This window comes from Cynocephalus volans, chromosome 10 (assembly GCF_027409185.1).
Source record: "Cynocephalus volans isolate mCynVol1 chromosome 10, mCynVol1.pri, whole genome shotgun sequence".
NCBI lineage: Eukaryota > Metazoa > Chordata > Mammalia > Dermoptera > Cynocephalidae > Cynocephalus > Cynocephalus volans.
This window is the reverse complement of record NC_084469.1, coordinates 100712633-100719962: the sequence shown is the minus strand read 5'-3', so window position 1 is coordinate 100719962 and position 7330 is coordinate 100712633. Positions and strand designations below refer to the sequence as shown.

At 41.0% G+C, this 7330-nt stretch overlaps 1 pseudogene; it reads right to left on the bottom strand.

Annotated features, from left to right (window-relative positions):
• Nucleotides 1–331: 331 nt before the first annotated feature.
• LOC134387549 (olfactory receptor 7G2-like) lies at nt 332–1280 on the bottom strand (annotated as a pseudogene).
• Nucleotides 1281–7330: the final 6050 nt, after the last annotated feature.

Here is a 7330-nt window from a genome sequence, read left to right as displayed (position 1 = left end):
CAAGCTCTTGCTTAAGTCCTTTTCTTGCCCTATTCTCCTTCCCCAACTTTGCGTCTTCCAAGAGTGATCCACAAGAAAAAATTACTAGAACTGGACCCTGTTTCAGGCTCTGCTTCTACGGAACCTGAGCAATGAAACCGAATTTAGAGAATTGAAATCATTTGTCAAACATCACAGAAGTAGGTAAAAAAGCAAAGTCAAGTTTCATCTTCAAGTTAAAATGCACTTGGCCAATACGTTCTCTAGTGATTTTAGGAGAACTTGGTGATGAAAGAGTCAGACGTTCTGTCATGAGGATTTCTGTCACTTTGACTTATTCTGAAACTCCCGTTCAAATCATAGGAGACAATTGCAGAAGAGAAGTTATCCTGTCAATGAGCTTCCTCAAGGCTCTGTTCATGTCCTTGTTTCTCAGGCTGTAGACGAAGGGGTTCATCATTGGAGGGACCACAGTGTACATCACAGAAGCTACTGCAATCATCCTGGGAGATTCAGTAACTGCAGAACTAATGTACACCCCAAAACCTGTCCCGTAGAGGTGAGAGGTGAGACCCACAGGTGGAAAAAGCTTTACACTTTCCTCCAGCCGACGGGATTCTCAGAACAGAGGAGACTATTTGGGTGTAAGAGAAAATGATACCACAGAGAGGAACACCAACAAATAGGCCAGCTACCAAGTATAACAGGATGTTATTGATGAGGGTATCAGAACACGCCAGCTTGAACACCTGAGCGAGTTCACAGAAAAAGGGGGGGATTCCCAGGTGTGTGCAGAAAGACAGCCGCAGCGCCATCAGAGTGTGGAGCAGGGCATTCACAACGCTAAGGAACAGAGAGACTAGGATCAGCAGACCACAGAGGCGGGGATTCATGATGTTCATGTACCTAAGGGGGTGACAAATGGCCTCATAGCGGTCATAGGCCATGGCTGCAAAGAGAAAATTTTCCAAAACTGCAAAAACCAGGACAAAGCAGACCTGGGTGAGGCAGCCTGTGTGAGTGATGCTCTGATTCTGTGTCTGGATGTTCACCAGCATCTTTGGGATTGTGGTTGTGCTTAAGCAGATGTCAGCCAACGACAAGTTGGAGAGGAAGAAGTACATGGGGGTGTGGAGATGGGTCTCAGAGATGACGGCCAGGATGATGAGCAGGTTTCCAAACACAGTGACCAGGTACATGGACAGGAACAGGCTGCAGAGGAGGGGCTGCAGTTCTGGATCCTCTGTCAGTCCCTGGAGAAAGAATTCTGAAAATCCTGTTTGGTTTCTGGGTTCCATGTTGCTGATGATCTGATCTGAAACATCAGTGACAAAGGAAGACATACAAATGGCCAACACGTACATGAAAAAATGCTCAACATCACTAGTCATCAGGGAAATGCAAATTAAAACTTCATTGAGATACCACGTCACTTCAGTTAGACTGGCTATAATCAAAAAGATGGTGAATAACAAATGCTGGCGAGGGTGTGGAGAGAAGGGAACACTCCTGCACTGTTGGTGGGACTGTCAATTAGTACAACCACTATGGAAAACAATATTGAGGTTTCTCAAACAACTACAGATAGATCCTCCATACGATCCAGCAATCCCTCTTCTGGGTATATACCCAGAGGAATGGAAATCATCATGTGGAAGGGATACCTGCACCTCCATGTTCATCGCAGCTCTGTTGACAATAGCCAAGATATGGAACCAACCTAAATGTCCATTGGTGGATGATTGGATAAGGAAACTGTGGTATATATACACCACGGAATACTATTCTGCCATTAAAAAAAAATGAAAGTCTCCAATTTGCAACAACGTGGATGAGCCTGGAGAAACTTATGTTGAGTGAAATAAGCAAAGCACAGAGGGATAAATACCACATGTGCTCACTCACATGCAGGAGCTAAGAGAGAAAGAAGGAAGGAAAGAAAGCCCGCAGTGGTGCGTTGGACTTGCAGAGGGAGAGAACACACCTTAGGATACAAAGTGGAGTTGGAGAGAAAGGGAGACAGGGAGGGAGGTTGGGGATCATTGGGTGGGGACACGGGGTACAAATGCAATTTGTGGTAATGGGTGTGCTGCCAGTATGGATCTGGCCTTCACAACTTGGGCATGAGGGATGACGATCAGCTTTGTATCTCATGAATATTCATAACCAAATAAATAAATAGACAAAAGAAAAAGAAAAGCAAATGTAGGGTCCGTGGACCAGCAGCAGCCAGAGCAGCAGCACCGGGGACCTTGTGAGAAATACAAATTCCTGGGCCCCAGTCCAGACATACTGGTGATAAGCTGTGGGACGATGACCAGAAATCTGTTGGAACAAGCTGTCCAGGTGACTCTACACAGGCTACAGTTTGAGAACCACCGAGTAGAGTGAACCCCAGTGAACAGTCAAGTATTTCTCTGTTTCCTTTTCCCTCCATCCCTCTGCTCTCCCTCCTCCTCTTCCCTCTCTCATTTAATCACTTAAAATTTTTATTGTTCTTCTTTCACACCTTGCGGCAAGTGCTGTGAGTGAAATAAAGATGACATCACTTCTTTTCTTCAGGATTATTCCATGACTTCTGTATTAGTCCATTTCTGTTGCTCATAGCAAAATGCCTGGAACTGGGTACCTTGTAAGAAAACAAAATTCATTGCTTACAGTTTCAGAGGCTGGGAAGTCAAAAGTCCATCGGTGGTGGTGACAGTGACCCAAGGGTCTCACATTGCAAGATGGTAGAAGCAGAGAGAGCAGAGTCAGACAGTCCTCTACTTTTAAAGCCCTCAGAACCATACCCATGACCCCCGTTTTTAATGAACTCACTGTGGCCCAGTCTTACAATCTAATCACCTCTTCAAGGCCCCAGGTTTCAATTACCGTAATGGGATTTCCCGCCATCAACAGTTCCAGTGGGGATTTAAGTTTCAGTGAAGTTGGCGGGGGGACGACACACAATCTACAGCATCTTCAAACAAACTGAAAGATCAGAATAAAATTTGAACTGTGTCCCATCCTCAGGAAAGTTCTTCCTCTAAGGTAGTAGGTAGCATATGATTTGGAAAAAAACCAACCCCCTCCAAAAAAAAAAAACTGAATGGGAGAAAGAATAAAATGCTTAGCTGCTTAAAAACATGAAAATAGCAAAAGTGTATTGACCCTTGGAAGACAGAGACTTATATGATAGTCCTACCATCAGGGGTCCTCAAAGGAATGTCCCTGTAGATCGTGGTGTTGCCTCTCTTTGGGGACACAAGTGACCATCTGAGCATCAGTAAACGATGTGATACTTCGACTACACACTCTGAATTTAGTCTATGCTCCAGCATGTATTTTGTGTATGGGGAAATTTTCAAGTGTATGAGTAGCCCAGGGGAATTATCATAAAACCATAATGGGATGGTCAATGATGAGAAATGAATAGACGAAAAGCAGCCTGCACAGTGTTCCGTATATGCGACCTTCATCATGACATTTCCTATCGGGAATTGTTTTTCTGCCACGAACAGCAGCACCTGGCATGTTTCTGTACTAGCGGGAGGTGATCAGCAGGGTAAGCTGAAGAAAGAGGAAAGAGAGATAATGCCCCTAGCACGACAACTGCCAACTTCAGGATGGGATTCTGTGCTGGAATTCCCACTGGGAATCTTGATCATATACAGGGGAAAGGAAAAAATAAATAAAAAGATCGACTATCTCAATATTCATTCATTCATTCATTCATACAGTAATGAAAATGAATTAAATAATCAAATTAATTGGAAACATGAATCAATGCAGGCAATGAAATCCTACAGGACAAATAAAACCCTTTACGACATAAAGTCTACATCATGAGAATGCTTTAAATATTTTCTAATAATAAATAATAAAAATTTAAAAAATATTTTCAAAACCTACACCTGTATTTTTATTATGGATTATTCAATACAACAAAAAGTGTAAAGAGTAACATTGGAGGTCTGGGTGCCCACCAGTCAGCATCATCAAATTTACACACTTCACCATCCTTGCTTTAGGTATTCTCATTGCAATAAATAATATAGGTATATCTGAAGCCCCTTACATGATATATTTGTACAATCTTGATTCTTTTCCTTTCTTGGTGAAACCACTAATTTGATCTACATTACTTCTATGCATTTTTATTATATTTTGCATTATTTTTACATGAGCAATTTCATTTTTTTCGTTTTAAAAAGCTGTATATAGATGAAATCATACTATACATGCTATGTGGTATATACTACTCTGCTATAAAATACCGCCATTTGCAACGACATGGATGGACCTTGAGAGAATTATATTAAGTGAAACAAGTCAGGCACAGAAAGAGAAATACCACATGTTCTCACTTATTTGTGGGAGCTAAAAATAAATAAATAAATACACAAAAAATCCAGGGGGGGGGGAGGGAAGAAGACGCAACGATTACAATTCCTTGAAGTTGATACGACAAGTGAACAGAAAGGACACTGTTGGGAGGGAGGGGGCGTGGGAAGATGGAGGGAGGTTTCGGTCATGGGCCACAGTAATCAACGACATTGTACATTGACAAAATAAAATAAAATTTGGAAGAAAAAAATTGGCTTTCTTACTAAGCATATATTTTTCATTAATGTCGGCATGCACACGTTTGTCTCCTTAATTTTAACTACCATAAAGTGTGCACTGTACTGTTACATCACAATTTATTTCTTCTCTTTCTAGCTGATAGCTATATGCAGTGTTTGCCTTTTATCTTATATACACTTACAGATACATACACAATATGCACAGGGGATACCATACCATGGGATTTGCCTCTGGAAAAATAAGAGGAATGAAGGGGAATGTAAAAAGGGCGCCTTCTGTACATACATTATTTTGCTACTAAAAAAACTCATGAAGCTGATAGAGCAGAACAGTAACCTTTGTTGATCCTGTTAATGCATGAGTGGTGGCATATTATTTTATTATTACAATATCTGTTCTGTTCTTTTAATTTAAAATATTCAGCAGTTTTTTAAAGAGAAACAGGTAGACAAGGAAGGTGGCCTGCTGGGTCTCTCTGGGTCTACATTTCCTTCCCCAGGGTCCTCACAGCCAAGCGACAAAGATGGCACCAAAGCTCTTCAGTATGAAGATGTGCGGACGGAGAATGACAGCAGGAGGCCAAGCTGACCAACCCTTGTGCCCTCCACCACCACAACGATGCAAACAAATGCCAGGGAGTTCTATCATGGTCATCCTGTTGAGAAGGGGAAGACATATGCTCAAGAGAAAAATGGTTCCTGTCGTTATATAGACAGAGTAGGAGTCTAGGAGAATGACAGCAGCGTGAGTATCTTTACAAAGATAACAAAAGAGCATGTCGGGATCAGACAGGCAGTTAGGCAGGAGTCTCATGGGGGACTTCGTTCAGATCATCCTATGCATGTATTTTCCTTACAGCTCTACCTGCAAGAAGCTGTAGGAAACACCTGCCCGCATTTCCAAGGCATTGTCTAAGGAACTTTGGGTTACCTGTCCAGCATCAGTGGGGAATCATTCTTGACATCTCCCCCCGAGGTTGAATGATGAATGCAGAAGATCTGTCCTTAGGAAGGACAGAAGGACCCACTGAGGCACTGAGCTTCTGGGCCAAAGAGATCATTGTTTCCTGGCTGAGAAGGGCTGTTGAGTGAGGTGGTCACAGAGAGACTATATGCAGTCTCTGTGTCCCTGGGGGCCCAATATCCAAAGCTTCTCATTAGACAAACACTGTTATTGGCATCAGGAGCTCAGGGCCATGTAAATCCTTACAGACAAAACTCTAGCAAGGCAGAATTCAAGAGAGCTAATTCCCTTACCCTGCAAAGCCAAGTCACTCGTGCACATTCCCCCACCTGTTGAGTTCATCTCATTTCACATGCCTAGCACGCATGGATATACCGTCCTTCTCGAATTGGAATCCAGTCCTTTTTGTCTACATACAAGCAATGGCATACCTGAACTCTGATTCTAGTTTTAGGTGTGGACACATGGTTTATACATGTGGGCATCAAAATATATCTATAAATATAGCTGAGATATTGCGAAAATGCAGACTATCAGAGGTGTACCTAAGAGCCACTGAATGTTTCCGGGTCCTTAATCTTCAGTCTGTTTATTTAATACAGTAGATTCTAATTTATAATTTATCACCAATTCTGATGGTGATCAATATAGACAGACTTGTTAATCCCATTTGTGAGTTTCATAACCACCTTTTTCAACTTCATCATGATAGTTTCAAAGTATATATTTTTTTCACATTTGGGAATTATGTTTTGAAATTATGACTCAATCTTTAATAGAGTTATTTCAATGTTACTGGAAAACAGTAATATGCTGGTTAATCCATACTCATAGTAGACTTAGTAAGATTTAAACCATAATTTAATAGGTGAAAATGTTAAGCTTAATTACAAACTTATCTATAATGAATTCAATATTTTCATGTTTAGTAATTTATTTTACCACATGTTAACTTTCTATATAAATGTCATTTTTAAATCAAGTGTTTTCAATATACCAACATGAGATAAGATAGCATTGTAACATCATCCTTCACCATCTTACCCCATTCACTTCAAACACATGAAATAATAGATAAAATATAAAAAGATATAGCTGGCTCATAAAACAAAATAAATATAAATGGTGAGTTTATTAAAACGAAAGGGCTCAATGGATTTATGTCCCTAAGGAAGAAGTTACTCTTTCTAGGTAATGAGGGCTGAATGCCTTAGAGGAGATTAGGTGCTTGAAGCCAAAGGCAAAAGTGGAGCTTCAATATTTAAGAAATGCAGATAAACAGAAGTTGTCTACCACCCTGGACTCATGAATGTGAACAAAAACTGCTGAAGGTTTCAGCAAAGCTTCCAAGGAGCAATTGAATTAAACTACATGCTCGTAGCTAGATTTGAGATATTACAAAAATCACAAGTGCAGGAATCAGTAATTTGCATACAGCTCTGAAAAACCTACTAGTGATTGGTGAGAGCAAGTGGTAACCTGCTACATGAGAAAGAGTGAGCCGATAGACAGAGAGAGGGAGAGAGAAAATCCTTCCCATTCAAACAGAAGTTGAAAATAAAAAATTTAAACAGGTTGGAAGAAAAATAATTTTGAAACAGAGTGTCTGAGTCCATTTTGTGATGCTATAACAGTACCACAGACTAGGTAACTTATGAATAACAGATATCTACTGGCTCACAGTTTTGGAGGCTGGGAAGTCCAATATCAAGACAACCAGGTCTAGAGTCTGATGAGGGCCTCATCTCCACATCCAAGATGGTGCCTGGAATGCTGCATCCTCCAGAGATGAAGGATACTGTCCTTCACATGGGAGAAG